Genomic DNA, 16,999 nt, shown 5'->3' on the forward strand with positions numbered 1-16,999 from the left:
AAAATATAGCCTGTAAATGTTTGAATCATTTACAAATACATTACACTACATTTCATACAAATAATTTGAAAATTATAGTTTTAATTTTCTTATAATTTAGTATAGGTTGTTAAAAAATTACTTTTTAACTCATGTAACTTTTAAAACGCGTTGTAAAAGTTGTATTTAGGTATAGAGCATTAAAAAATTTTTAGATGTTAGACAATCTCTGAGATGTTAGAAAAGAAAGTTAGACAATTAGTAAGAAATACGTATTATGCAGCGAACCCTAGAATTGTTTTTACCTCTAAACCACTAATAACACCAGGTGGTAAGGATCTATTGTTAGAAATAAATAAAAGTATGGTAATCTACCAGTACAGTTGCTGTTGTACAGCAAGTTATAATGGATTAACAACTAGACATTTAGGAAGAGAATAAAAGAACACATACCAAAATGTGTAGAGAGTTTTTGCCTGTCAGATAAGAAAGATGATATACCGGTTAAGGTTTTAAACGCATCTAATCGTTCATCTATTTCAGAAAATTTAGTTAACAATCCAACTTGTGCAAACAATTATAATATAAATAAATTTAAAATTACTAAAATTTGTAGTAATGTTTTTGATTTGACTAAATTAGAAGCCAAATTTATTTTGTTAAGGAAACCCGTTTTATGTAAGCAAAAAGATTTTGACTATACTGTTTGTTTATCTCGTAACATTTTATAAGAATTGTTTTTATTTTATTATTTGAGTTTTACTGTAGATCAATTGTAACGAAAATGGACTTATTTGGTTTTAACTTTTACTAATTGCTTGAGTCTTTTATTAATCTCTTGATTACTTTATGATTACTTGGTTATTATATAAGTGTGTAAAATCTTATTATTTGTTATCATTGTACTCTACTGAAGAGAATTGATCGAAATATATTTAGTGTTTTTGAAAGTGTGTGTCTTGTATAACTTATTAGAATATACTGGTCACTTATGTTCCAATATATACTATAAATAAAACTTGTCTCAAACAAATGTAAACCATCTAAAGTTTCATTTTATCTATTGATAGTATTTGTTTAGCTACATTGCATTCGGTTTTTGCATTCAGTTTTATATCTTTACAAACTGGATCTAAACAACTATTTACAGCTTGTCAATAAAATAGTCTAGCTAGTTTTAATTAAGAAAGAAATAAAAACTAGAAGCAAAATATTGCTTTAGTAACTATAATGTGTAAAATCAATTATCTATTATAGTTTACCATTAAAAAATTTTTTTCAGATGCAATAAAGTTTAAGATTAATTGTGTATGAAACATTGATAATTGAACATATTATAGATACAGTTAAAATAAGTGTTGGTGTTAATATAATCTGTGTAGTTTAAATTTTTATTCAGTGTACTAAAGTTTAATGGTCCCTGTTGTAATTAGCCTGATCAAAGTCGATAAAAAAGATCTTAAATTTATGTAATTTTTCTTTCTAGCATACATCGAAAATAAAAGTTAAATTAAAAATTAACATTTTTTTTATTTTTGTAATAAGTTTATCAGTAGATTTAATTATCTTTAAAACAATTTAATAACTTTATAACACTTATAAAACTATAAAATACAATGACTACAAAACGAAGGTGCATGCGATCAGTTATATTTAAATATAAATTAACCCAAAACCTGCGGAAATCCGTTTACAAACAATTATAATGTTTATAAAAAACCGAAGACTTTTGTAATAAAGCTCTAAAAAAATTAATTAGCTATTTTCTATTACTAGCTGGATTCACTTTTAAAACTAGATTTTTTTAAATGTGATGTAAAATATTTAATAAATTCAATTTCAAAAATATAATGACGCGTTTTATTTTTTATTTTGTTTATTTTTAAAATTATTTTTATATTTTTTATAAAAAACTTACCATATAAAAGCATTAAATCACTTTTGAAATAAAACTAAAAGTATGCGTTTATAATACAAACTTGGTGTTATACTAACTTGTTTTTGTAATATATTCACCTATTCTTTTCATCTTTTGAAATAATAAGTTTTATTGTCTAATAAAATACAAGTGTCCAGTTTTTCCTGATTTGCAGAACGAATACGTTATAATCATATTGAAATAAATTAAACAAAGTTTCTAGAACACAGGTAAACATGTTAGCTGAAATAAACTAACAATGACTCACTCCAAGGCAGACCTACAAAAATTCATATATTTTTATTTTTTTTATATGTACTTGCTGTTACTACAAGAATCATCAGGCTTCAGCTATGGATGTTAAAGTGTAAAAATTATAAAACATAGTAGCGTTAGACTTACTGATACGTTATTTGTAATATTTTTGCTTTTAAAACCAATTGTCATAAATTTGTAACAGAAATTACAACTTTCTTACAAGTAAGTTAACCCACTAAAACGTAACTCAATATGATTTTACCTAACAAATTATTTTATTTGAACAATTACTTACAAGCGCTTTGATGCGCTAAAAACTAAGCCAAAGTTGCACTGCTTGTTGTTTTCATTATAAACATGTTAATGTATAAGTCATTGAAAAGAACCGTTACTGCAAATGGTTTGTGACGTCAATAAATGTTGAAATTTTTAAACTGTGTTTTTTGATTATATATTTAGAATATAACTACTCTAATTAAGCTTACAACTAAAACTATATTTATTATTCAAATTAGGTAATATATCTTTAACGCTTTACTCTTATTTTTATTCAATAAAATCGAACATTTCAGAAACTAAAAAAAATTGTATAACAAACATATCTCTACTATTTTCAATTTAAAAGTTGCAATTTGGTTAAAAATAATTCTGGTGATTAATATTTGTTTTTTCAAACTATGCTTAGTAAAAAATACCATAACATACTAAAAAGCTGTAGTTTAAAACTGCATCATTTCAGATTAAATCAAAAAATTTACTATGTAACCTTTTAAGTTCTAAGTTGTTTTGTGAACTAACTTTTTACTATATTGAAAATAAAGTTTATAATAGCTAATATTCGCTTAATTCGAAATTGGTTACATGAGTTGATAGTTTAAATGGCTTTTAATGTTACTAATGCTGACACTATTATCTTTAAAACAATTGAGCGCTAAATTTTTTAGTTTTATATATTTAATTAAGTTTGAAACTAACTCTTTTTATATAAATTAACCTAAAATTTAGTTCAGGCTGGAACAAAATTTTTGATATGTTAATGAAATGTTATTTTGTTTTTATACTAAATTGGGTTTTAGAGGTTTCGCTTTCAATTTATTTATAACTGTTATTTTTAAATAAAACAACAGAATAATATGTTTTTTATATAATATATGTTTGAATTAAGCTTATCAAAATAGAAAACATGTGAAATTTTTTTTATGTAAAATGCTATTACCTTTTCAATAAACTAAAACAATATTTTAAAATAAATAGTTATTTTTAATTTTTTAACAAAATATGTTAGTCTTATTTTTAGCGCAGCATTGCGCTTACAATTACATATATGGTTAAAAAAGATTGTTTTAATTTTTTAAGAAAAGCTTCACTGATCCAGATGATTTAAGATAATTATATATACGTGCTTGAATTACAGAAATACTTTAAAAGTTAGGTATAACTCTGTAAACTATTTATATATTGATCTAATTTTTTTTAAGTAAAAAATGCCTTTCTGATGTTTTATTTTAATTTATAAAAGCTGAAAGTAAAAAAAAAATTGAGAAAACGAAATAAATGTACTGAGCTTTATTAGCTAACAAAAAAAAGATTAATTTTCAGTTTAATTTAAACAAAATAACTTGAAATAAAAACCTTAGTTAGACACATTTAATCAATTATTACATATTGTTTTATTTGATTTCATGTAAATATTGTTAAATGTATAATATTTTTATTAAAAAACTATCTTTAAAACTACGTTTGTTTTAGTTTCAATAAGTTGAAGAGCATAATAGTTTACAGCGTATTCATTCTGAAATCGCTTCTCTAGATTTTTTAAAGTGTAGAAACATTTTCATAGTCATGTTTACATGTTAGTCTGAAATTTGTTAGCGCACCGAAGAACTTAAAGTTTTATGATATCGGCGAGTATTAGTTGGTAACAAAACGCTATAATTAACACTTACTCTATTAGCCAAGTTTGCTACTCAATTTTGTATTACAAATAAATAAATTCAGTAAAAGTACAGATAAAATAATAATTAAGATACACTTTATAATGTGTTGTTATTCAAATAGAAAGATTAAAATAGATAGAAAGAAAAAAATAGGTAAATTCTATTTGAACAAGACCTATTTACAACAATTGAGGATCTCCTATATGCAAGTATAGGAGCTAAACATTGTTTTGTTAGTAATAAACTGTTAAAATAAATATTGGATAAATTTCTAACAAAAGTTACCATTTTCTTTCAAATAAGTTAACCCACTAAAATGTAACTCAATACTTTTTTACTTACTAATTTACTAATTTACTTTTTACAATTATTTACAAGCGCTTTGATGAGCTAAAAACTAAGCTAAAGTTGCACTGATTGTTGTTTTAATATTAACATGTTAGTATATAAGTCATTGAAAAGAACTTTTACTGCAACTGGTTTGTGACGTCACTAGAAGTTTAAATTTTTGAATTGTGTCTGTTATTATATATTTATTTTCGAATTAGGTAATATATCATTAACGCTAAACTCTTATTTTTTTCAATAAATTTCAAAATTCCTGCAAAAAATAATCAGTATAATTATAACTAGTACTTTCAATTTAAAGTAGCAATTGGGTTAAAAATAAATTTAGTCATTGTTATATTTTTTTAAAACTATGCTTAGTAAAAAATATCATAACATACTAAAAATATGAAGTTTAAAACTGCTTCATTTCAGAATAAATTAACAAGTTTGCTATGTAACCTTTAAGTTGTAAGTTGTTTTGTGAACTAACTTTTTACTATATTGAAAATAAAGTTAATAAAAGCTAATATTTGCTTAATTCGAAATTGGTTACATGAGTTAATATTTCAAATGGTTTTTAATGATACTAATGCTAAAACTGTTATCTTTAAAACATTTGAGCACTAAATTTTTTAGTTTTATATATTCAATTAAGTTTAAAACTTACACTTTTTATACAGAGTAACTTAAAATTTAGTTTGAAATCGATATAAAATTAGCATTAATGCTGTAATTGTAGACTGGTAAATGTAAAAAAAAAACATTTTATCAATATTTTTTTAAATTCAGTTTTGTTTGTTACCTTTTTGAAAATAAACTTTCGAACTGCTTCTTTATTTACCATAATAATATAGCAGCATAATTAAAAACGTAAACAAGTATTTTAAATAATTTGAGCGACATTCAGCTGGAACAAAATTTTTAGTTTTTTTTTATACAAAATTGGGTTTTAAGGGTGTCGCTTTCAATTTGTTAATTTTATGATATTTAATTACAACAACAAAGTAATATATTTCTGGTATGATATTTGTTTGAGTTAAACTTATCATGTGACATTTATTATCATGTGACATTTTATTTATATAAAATGCTATTGCCTTTTCAATAAACTAAAAGCTTATTTGACGTCATGAAACAATTACACGCTTTATTTTGTTGAACATAAAAATATAAATAATTGAAATATAACTTGTAGCTACTTCAGTCTTATTTTCAGTGCTATTAGTTAAGAAAAAAAGCTTTACATCAATATCTTGAAATAAAAATGAAGCCTGTAAATGTTTGAATCACTGTTAAAAACATTACATTACATTTTATTTAAATAATTTGAAAATTATAGTTTTATTTTTTTGTAATTTAGTATAGGGTTGTTTAAAACATACTTTTTAACTCATGTAAGTTTGAAAACGCGTTGTAGAGTTGTATTTAGGTATAAAGAAATAAAAAAATTGTTTATAATGAAAACACTGTTTGTTATGAATAACCTCATAAAATAGTTTAAATTTATTAATTATTTATTCTAAATTAAACTTGTCTCAACCAAAAGTAAACCATCTAGAGTAACATTTTATCTATTGGTAGTATATGTTTAGCTACATTACATTCGGTTTTTGCATTCAGTTTTATTTCTTTATAAACTGAATCTAAACAACTATTTACAGCTTGTCATTAAATAGTCTAGTTAGTTTAAATTAAGAAAGAAACAAATACTAAAAGCAATATATTGCTTTAGTAAGTAGAATGTGTAAAATCATTTATCTTTTATTGTTTAAAGTTAAGTACATATGCAAATAAAACTACTACTAACTGTTGTAAAAGAGTTTATTTCAAATTAAAGTGTGTTGTTTTACCATAGAAAACTTTTTTTTTTATATTTTTTTTTACAATTTTGAGAAATTTTTAAGTACTAAAAATACTTTAAGAAAATTAACTTTTTATTAAAAATTTTACTTAATTAAAAGAAAGAAAGACTAAAGGTATATACTCTAATTGACTTAAATCGTAAATGTTCGCTTCATTTCCTCATATTAATGTTTGTACTAATATATTTTCTGCGAGTGTACATTGTGTAAGTGCAGGTAAAAGCACTTACAAAACTATAACATCAAATATAACATCAATTAACAATTATTACATCAATAATTTTTTCTATTATGTTTCTCTAATGTGGAATGTCACGTTACTAATTTTAATTATTATTGGTTTAACTATATTTTAAAATCATACTAATAATAATAATAATAATAACAAAACATAGTACTATTTTTTAGTTAAATAAATACTTCTTTCCTAACTATTTTTTTTTATAACTACATCAAATTTTAAAGTTTTAGTTTTAAAAATTTTAAATGACAAAAGTTTCTAGTTTATTTATTTTAAGTAAGTAAATAAGTTACTCAAAATCTTTACTATTAAATTACATGAACAGTGTACTAATTTTAAGTTATTATAATTTTCCAAAGAAACTTCATTTGTAGCGACTTTTTGTCTATTTTAAAACATTAGAATAAAAAGGACGCAGATTGAAATAGTGTATAGCTTAAAATATTTAACTCATCAGCTGTAAGCACTGTATTGCGCTTAAAACTTCCACGAAACCCTTTCAAACCCTTTTAAAAAACCTTTCAAACTATTTTTAAGTCACCTTATATAAAACTTAAACACTTGAAACTTGAAAGTTCAAGTAAACATATTATTAATAGAAATCAAAAACACAGAGCACTTAAAAATATAAAAAGACAAACCTTAAAATTAGTTTTTAAACATATCGAAAGTATTCATTAAAAAAAAAATTTAATTACGTCACAAAAATTTTTCGAGCTTGACAAATGTGTCAATTTGCCTCTTCCAGTCGATTGTGAGCGCTTTCAGTGCTTAATGCACTATTTTTTCCTTGTCAGTGCTATTTAAAGCCTGGTTAGAGTCTTTTACTTAATACATGTTAGTATACTAGAAATAAACTAGTTTAATAGTTTTCTGTTTTAGAAAAGTCAAGAAAATCTTATAGTTCTAATTTAAAGCAAAATTTTAAACATTTGGAATGCTGCATTTAAAAAAAAAACCTTTAAACGGCAGAGCTTGATTTGTTTTAAAAGAAGTAAGAATATAATTATACCCAAAAATAAAACAGTACAATGACGTTTGAAAACAACGTTTAAAAACAAAGACAGTATCCAATGGGTCAGCAAACTGCGACCCGCGAAACGTTTTTTTAATTGAATGCGGCCCGTGAAAGAAAATTTTCCGGCCCGCGAACATGTAAATGTGGCACACTGAGCAAAAATATGATTTAAGGTAATTTTTTTCTGTAACTTGGTTTAATTTGATTAGTTTCGTTTTAAGTCCCTGCTTAACACTTTCAAACAATTAAAAGACTTTACTATTTTTCTTTTAAAATGTGAAAAAAACAGATTAGCATTTGAGCAGTATTTTCTTTTTGATTTCACAATTCTTTTCTTCTTACAATAGCAACTTACAATCTCAAAAAACTATGTAAAAAATACTTGGACACAGTAAGTTATTTAAAATGATATCCATTTAGTAAATAAACTACATGCAAATGTTTTCCATTGTGTGCAAAAGTAATGCACAGTAATAAACTTTAAATCTTATCTTTTTAAGTTTAGGTATTTTATTTAACATGTAAATTATACAAAACTTCTCTTATATAAAAAAAATATAACAAAATAATAAAAAACAGGGTTTGTTTTTCTAAGGTATTTAAGCTTGAAAATGACTGAGAAAAAGTCATAAATTAAGTTTTTAATATCTTTTTAAAAAATGTAAATTTAAATAAGCTTGTTTCTACTTGTTTAAATCAGTTTTATTATTTGTCAACTTTACTATTCAATTATTAAATGAATACTGAAAATAAATTTTATAGCATATATTGGTGTTACTTAAACTTAACTTAACTATCAAGATATAATTTAAATTAGTTTTATCAAAAAGTTGTTCTTTGATTAAGTAAACACCGGTATAAACTTCAACCAACGTTTTTTTGAAAAAATAAAATTAACATAATTATAATCATTAAATCTTTTCGGTAATTACAGATGCTCAGTTATTTATTTTGTGTAAATGTTTTTTTTTTAAACTTTATATCTGTAGCTTCGATAGACATTTAATTCAGTTTCAATTTTCTAACAAATTTTGTGAATGCTCAATGTTTCTAATTACCGTAGTTTTTAGGGAAAGGGTTTTGCAACACATATCTTGCGCTGTTTTTTAGAATTTTTTACTAAACTAAAAAAAATAAATATTATGCTTAAAATCTGTGACGGTTGTAAGAAACTTTCCTATAAGATTTTGCAGTACATACATAGTTTACAAGATATTTCAATCAGAAATATTAAAAATAACATACTTTTTTAACATTAGTATTTATTTATATATATCTATAAGTATAATTGTACTTATAAATATGTTCGCAGCTTTTTAAAATTAATTTTTAACATAGTTAAGTTCATAGTTAAGGCGTTTAGTCTAAGCTTTTTGGATAACCGCTCTTATTTATCTACATATGTTAAGATTTTTACGTTTACTTGTGAACCTATTCCAGTTCAAATGCTAAATAACAATGTACACGAATATTAAATTTAATAATATAAGTTTGACTCTCTAGTTCAGTATAAATAAAGTTTGAGCATTTTAAGAGCATAAGCTTAATAACTGTTTAAAGATACATTGGTTTGTATTTTGTAGTATCATGTTTTGCATAGTAGTTTAAAAACATTTTTCTGTATTCATAAAATGTTTTATTCAATTTGAGTTATTTTTCATTTCCAGTATTAATAATGCCTTCATAGTCTGGCAACACTTTACTGAAAGTTTGGAAGATAATTCCATCGCAGTATGCAATATCTGCGGAGCTAAGATAAAAAAAGGAAGTAGAAAGTCTAAATCCTATACTACCTTTTCCATGCACAAGCAATTGAAAACTCCACACAGTGAAAGTTAATCTTTAGACAAAGATAGAAGTTGTACTACTACCGAACCTCCGAAGAAAAGAAAGCTTAAAGCTATCAGGCAAACTAGTCTTGATGGTTATAAGTCTATGAAACGCTGTGACAATACGGATTCTAAAGCAATTAAAGTTCATAAAAAAAATATGAGTATGATTGTTATGGACAATCAGCGTTTTGCAATTGTCGAAGATCAAGGCCTCATAGAGCTCTTAGCTGAATTAGAGCCAAGATACGTATTTCCAAGTACTAAGTACTTTAATGAAATCATGCTTCTACAGGCTTACGATAGTCTGAAGCAAAAATATTACTAAAGAGTTGTCACCTGCTTCGTCTTTGTCATTCACAAGCGATATGTGGAAAAATTCGAGAATAAATCATAAGTTTCTTTAACCGCGCACTGGTTGAGTGAAAATTTTGAGTTCAAACATCGTATTTTGAATTGCCGGGAAATGGAGGGTGAGCACACTGCCCAAAATATCTGTAACTACACTCAGGATATGCTTAGTAGTTGGAATACTACCTTAGATCGTTTTAAAGTTTTTTTTGCGAGACGACGCAAGATATTAAAAAGACCATGAGAAAAACCTCGTCAGTACCCTGTTTTATCAATACGCTTGAGCTAGTATTTTAGTGTTCATTATTTAGGAACGTTTGTGTAAAATTGTTAAAAAGTTGTAATGTTTTAGATTACGATTCTATTAGTAAAGGTACGAAAAATAGTTTGCCATTTCAGCCATTCTTCTATAGCGAACGAAACACTAAAATGATTTAGGTAGCTTTTGACCACGCACAAACAATAAAAAAAACCTTGTTTCTCGGTCAAGATGTAGATACAAGGTGGAATTTAACATATCTTATTCTAGAGAGACTGAAACAGCTAAAATCAAGTTTCTGCTACTTTGTGGCTAACTATAAAAACGATCAAAATTCGAATATTACACCTGAAGAATTGCAACTGGTTAGTCACATCGTTCTGCTGCTCGTTTTTATTTCTAAGAAAAGAGTGTAGTAAAAAATGAACTGCTCTCAAGCGTGTTCCCGCATTCAAAATCACTGAGAAAGTTTGTAAACTTTTATGAAAATTTAGAAGAAATATTAAATGTTGTAAAACTTTTGCCAAAACATAGGAGAGACTTGCGAAAGAAGGGTCTATACCAATAACAATAACTTAAACCTGAATGACAACAAGTTACTGTTAGTCACAGAAGCTGTTGATCCACGATATCGAATTTCCGCTTTCCATTTTACCTCAAAATTTAAGTTTAAAGAGCAGATAAAATTAAAAATTTAAAAACAAATCTTTTTCGAGGCTAATCAAGGTGGTGATTTTCTTATATTGCCACCAGAATAACCAAAACTACAACACTCTGTAAATTTTGACCCGGAGAAGTTTTAAACTTACTATTTTTTGTTTAAAATAAAGTCAAATACAGCTACACAAGAGGACGAGAAACAGTTGCTTCAATTTTATTAATAAAGAAGTTGAAGCAGAAATAAAGGGCATTTTTGCTACAGAAAATTTGAATGCAGATACTGAAGAGGATGAATTCTTAAACTGGTGGAACTTGAACAAGACAAAATACTCATATCTTGCCAGTTTTGCAAAGAAATATTTTGCTGAACCATCATCTTCTGTGTATTCTGAAAGATTATAAGCTGAAGCTGGAAATTTGTACGAGCAAATCGCAATCGATTGCTTCCAAAGAACGGCGAAAAACTTTTATTTCTCTACCACAACAAAAAACAAGAATAGCCTTTCGTATTATAACAGAGACATCTTTTGCTATTGTAGTCCGTTTTATAGTTTTAATTAGTTGCTAAAATTAATCTATATTTCTTTTTTGTTATGGTAGAAGTGTAATCCTAAGTTGAATTGAAAAATTTTTATTACAAATGTAATTCCTACTACTTTATAGGCCTTTACTACAGTTGGTACTATACTTCAATTTATTACGGCTTCATGTTCTTTTAATTGTTTTTTGGTTTTATAAATATAAATACTTGCAAAAATTTATGTTCTAATTCGTTTATAGTCACAATAAGAACAAACGTTTAAGTTAAACGTAAAATTTTTTAACTTTTTTGTGATTTGATTTCTGCATTAAGCATTTATTACAGACTATAAATTATATATTTTGCATAACAAAAGTACAACTTAATGTTAATGTTGCTTGCATGGACAACTAAATATAGAAATTAAATTTGTGTATGTAGCTTAATTCTATTTCTCGCAAAAGATACGTTTTTCTGTTTGCTTTTAAAATAAATTATTCTTAAATAAAAATCTATTTATTAACACTTTAAAGTATTGTTCAATTTTTTATTAACAAAATAAGTTATAATATGATACGTAAATACTATTTATAAATCAATACTGTATTTACTTAACAAGCAGATTAAATCTATAGGATTTAAATTAGTAAAATATTCTAAAATATAATAAGTTCTTAGGATCAAACCCGGCCAGGATTACATAAACTATTTTGAAACTTGGTTCTTACCAACATTTTTAGCAGTAGCTTTTATTTTTACAGTCGTATTTTTTTAAATTAGAGCCGTTCTAAAAACTAGCATGTTTTGGTAAAAATGCAGCATTATGAATATTTTTAAATTGAACTAATCAGACAGTTTTCTTAAAAAGCTAACTTAAAGAATTAGTTAACATATTTTTAGCTTGACATAAACTTGTTTTGATTGATTTCTACAAGTGTTTCGTTATTTGCTTCAAGTACTTAAATATGCTTAAAAATGCATATAGTTTTTGAGCTATCTATTTACATTACTGTCGTACTGTTTTAATTAAACAAACACATAAACAGTACAGTATAAAACTAAAACAAACAAACTTTATGTAATAAAGTAAAGTATACATAAAAAACCAATTTAAACATATATTTATTTGAATTCTTTATGTATAAAGAATATAAAATGCTTATGATTCAGTTTTTTGTTGTAGAAGTTATAATAACACATAACTTAATAAACTACTGTTTAGATTAACTATTTTGATCATTATGAAATATCGTATCATTTGAAATTATAAATTGAGTTTTCTGATAAAATATTAATAATATTCAAAACAAAAAGCAACACCTATATAAAGCCTACTTTATATAAAACAAAGACGAACAACAAGCTAACTATTAAAAATAAAATAGTTAATAATAAGTAATAATTAAGCAAAAAGTTTTCTCAATTGTTAAACAAATTTTACTTGTTTGTATTCACATTAAAACAAATTTATGATGGCTTGTTAGGCAAAGCGCTGTATGATAAATTAAAGTATGCGGATTCGAAAGCCTTTTGAATAAGTTATTATTTTAGTTTTTTTTGAACTTGATTTGATTTTTCAGTTTATTTATAGTTTTAAAAAGTACTGTTTTAGAGCAGATTAAAGTTATTATAAACGTACTTTTTTTACCCTTTAAATTCTCTATTAAAATCAGTTAAAAACTTATCCAAGTTAGTTTTGACCAAAATAAAAGAAACATTTTTGATGAACAATATTTTTGCATCATAAAATGCTACACTTTATTTCCACATTTTTTTACTAGTATGCGAAATTGAAGTACTTTAGTGATGTAGTACGAAAAACAATTTGTTTTAGCTAAATATTTCTTGTGTATAACGTTTTCGTTTGGCTATTTTTATTTTTTAATTTATGGTTAGGACCCTTTAGCAACTATTAGTTATAAGTTTTTAACTACAGTTGGTAAATTAATTACAAAACAGAAAATTACATTTTTTTAAATTATAGTAAAGAAATTATAAATTTCACAAAATATGCAAACAGACATTTCGATTAAACTAATAAAAAAATTAAAACTTAACAATGTATTTTCTATGATGTATAAGTGTACTAGAATTATAAAAATTTTAAAATAAACTAGCGTAAAGTAAAAAAGTTATAAAGTCGATAGTTGTTTTTAAACTTTAAAATTGTTAAAATAAAATGGGTGGACAACTGTTCATATTTTTACAACTAAAATTACGACAACTCACATCTTGACAATTCAAATTTAGACAACTAAAATTCGATAATCTAGTATAAGCTCTTATATTTTACGTCTAATATTTAATTCTATACGTTTTAAATATTCGAAAAAATAATTGTTAGCTTATGACAGATTGCAATAACGTGGATTTATAATAATATAAATAAAATTTTATTTTAAACCATGTCCTTGAATAAATTTGCTGAGCACCTTTCTATTGTTCAGTAAACAATTTATAATAATAATTACTTATAAAACCTGTCATTTATTTTTTTTACATAAATTTTTCAGTATGATTTACAAACAAAGATCTTTTGTAGTTCACTATACGAATAAAAGATTTTATTGATTTAAATGCTATGCAAAATAAGTCACAAAACTTGACATTTAAATGACAAATAGATACTTTACGGTGACTGCAAACACTCATTAACTTATGTTTTTAGGGTTAAAAGACATATAAACTATTTTGTAGTATCTTCAAAGTATTTTTTCATAGTTAGAAGGTTTTTTGTCGTAATTCTTAAAATTCTAAAAAATCTTAATCGAACAAGGTCAAAATTTTAAGGTCCCATTCAGCTTACATAGGGATTGTTATATAGGTTAAAACTGATGACGTCTCAATTGACTCTTGTTTAAAACATCTTAAAATTTCCACAGATTGTTTTCATGATATTACCTACTTATAAATTGCCTTACAGCTGAAAGGTAAAACGGCTTAACTTTTAAAACCATCCTAATCATAGTAATACTTTAAGGTTTATTTTTGTTGCAATTTTATGATTTTTTAGTTAATGTTACTTAGGTTTTAATTTTGCTACTATTTTTTAAAAATGTTTAACATGATTTCAATTAAGTTTCAAAAAACAGTTACTGTATCAGTTCAAGGAATTTTATCCAAATCCACAAGTTTACAAACGGCTAAATTAGGGGTAGGCAAACTTCGGCCCGCGGGCTAAATGCAGCCCTTAAAGTTAAAATCTGCGGCCTGCGAACTCTTTTTCAGTCAGAAATATACATTTCATAAACAGTTTGAGACTTGTAATAAAAATTTACAGTTAGACTCTTAGATAAATTACTACTCTTTATTAGTGCTAGTGCTCTTATATTGCTTAATATACCATAGTTTTCATCTTAATATTATTTTGCTTGTTAATACTAGAACCTTTTTTATTAATGCGGCCCTCAAAGGTTTTTTTTCTAAATAGTGTGGCCCGCTAGCAATTGTTCCTAGGAAAGTTGGCCTGTGAGTTACATAAGGCTACCGACCCCTTGTCTAAATAGTTTTATCTTTTTACATGGTATTTTAATTTCCTAGTTAAAAACATATCATACAGGTTAGTATCTAGTAGCATAAACTAAACGACCTAAAAATGTTACTACATTTTCCTTTTTTAGGAATTTTAATTATATTTATTCACACTTTACTCAGGTAAAACTATAATCTGTTAATAAAAAAACAAACTATCAGTTTTTTTTTTAATTCTCGGTATTTTTAAATTTGTTAATAAAAAAGTTGCTTTGCTTGCGAACCGAATCTGCCTTTTTTACTATTTTTTACATTTAACTTTATAATGAGAAAATTGTTTTCATCTTCTATAACTTCAATAATAATACAATATATTAAAAATTGACTAGTTTACATGTCGGAGGGTCGGGCCAGACCTTTTTAGTTCCTTTTTTTAAAAACGATTTTAGATTCAGCCGCATCCTTTTGAAACGGAATCGATAGATAACTAAAACAACTTGACTTTCTAACCAGAGCAGTGATCTTTACGGGTTGCTTTGAGTAGCATACTTGTGAGAAGTACTCTATCTGACAATACTGTAATATCTTAGACTAGAAACCAAAAAGAGTTTTGACAAGTATTTAGGATCTTAATCGGGCAAGATCCTAAGATTTTTTAGCCGGTAGACAACTATTTTTTTTAATTTAAAAGAATTAGTTTTCGAGTTATTATTTTTAGCATTCAATAAAATATCAAAGTAAGATAAACGAAAACCGCAAACTTTTCTAATGTCCTAAACTTTTTTTGTAGTTAAAGCTTATCAGTAAAAATAAATTAGTTTTTTTGAAATATGATTTTAAAAGCCCATATTTTTTTTCAGTTTAAAAATCATTACTTAAAAAATTATAAAAAGATTTTGTTATTCAAACTTTTGGAAGAAGTATATAGTTAAAGTTTTGACGTTAAGTTTTTATCCTTAAATTAAGAAAACGAAATAAATAAGAAGTCATGGTAATGTTGTACTATTTATTTGCAGACGAAATTTTAAACAAACTCTAAAAGAAAATTAAAGACTAAAATTAAAACATGAATTTTCCGTTTCAAAATCAGTCATTAATCTAGCTTGCTCCAGCAAATCGAATGTTGGTTGCGCAAGTCTTCTACGATGGGCTTCTTCTCTCAACCGTTGATTTTCTGCTGGTATTCTTAGGGGTGTTGCACTATGAAAAGTATAAATATAAAAAATTAACTAATAGTTTTAATTAGTTTATTTGGAAATAATAAAAAATAAGAAAAAGGTCTAAAAGGTCGAGTTATAAAACTAACACTACTAAAGAGTATAAGGAAAATTAGGATGATGAATGATCAGTAACTTTCAAAGATTATCATTAATCTTTACTTAACTTAATTTAAAATGAGCTAAGTTGCTATGGAACAGCTTATACGGTCCCAAATAGCTTTATTTCGTTAAAGATATTAAATAATAAGCCTTGCTTTTAAAAAGCATACTATTTTTGCCTTAAAAATAAAATCTAACAATTTTTTTCCAATAAAGTTTACTGATTAATACTAGTTTACTAAATTAGTCTGATAAAAAAAGGCTCAAAACAGTTTTACAATTATATAAAGTTCTACAACAAATCTTTGTTTTATCTTTAACTCACTTTGAAAGGTGATCATTAGATTGTACATTGGCAACGTTTCCCTCCAAGCTCTGCTTGACGATTTGCTCTTCACTTTTGTTAGTGTTTTGTCCCTTGGTACAATCTCCGAAGGTTTTCTTTTGACTTTCTAAGACCTGATCAAAGATGGAGGTCGTTTGTTCTAAAATATATTTAAGGTTACGTTTTTGCTGAGTTTATTTATTTTTTATAGACGTAATGTACTTATAATAAAATTATTAATTTATCATTCATTTTTGGATTAAGGTGTGCTATCTACTTTGTTAAAAATGGAATTGACTTTGTTAAGTTATTTTAATAATTGAAACATACGTTTAAAATTTGTTGCATTGATTTTGCTCGCTTTTACTTCTTTGATATCTTTCACATGTTTATCGCACACCTGTTTAGAAATTTTACGGATTTAAAATGCGTAGTTATGTTTTGATATACTTAATATTTTATATGGTTGTTTATTACAATCCTTTGAAGTTATTTAGAAAAAAAAAAAGTGAGTTTTAAAAGTGAAAATAATAATTCTTCGAGATCTGATTTTATCAAGGTTTTTTTTTAATGATGCTAAAATAACAAAAATTAAATTATTATTATTTAAGGAATCTAAATTTTTTCAAGTATATAGAACAATTGTTTCTTAAATTGTTTAATATGATATTAGAATAAAATTTTTAAAGTTGACAATAAATACTTTTCTTTTATAGTACAAT

This window comes from Thalia democratica, chromosome 3 (genome assembly GCF_965202585.1).
Source record: "Thalia democratica chromosome 3, ktThaDemo2.hap1.1, whole genome shotgun sequence".
In the NCBI taxonomy this organism is placed as follows: domain Eukaryota; kingdom Metazoa; phylum Chordata; class Thaliacea; order Salpida; family Salpidae; genus Thalia; species Thalia democratica.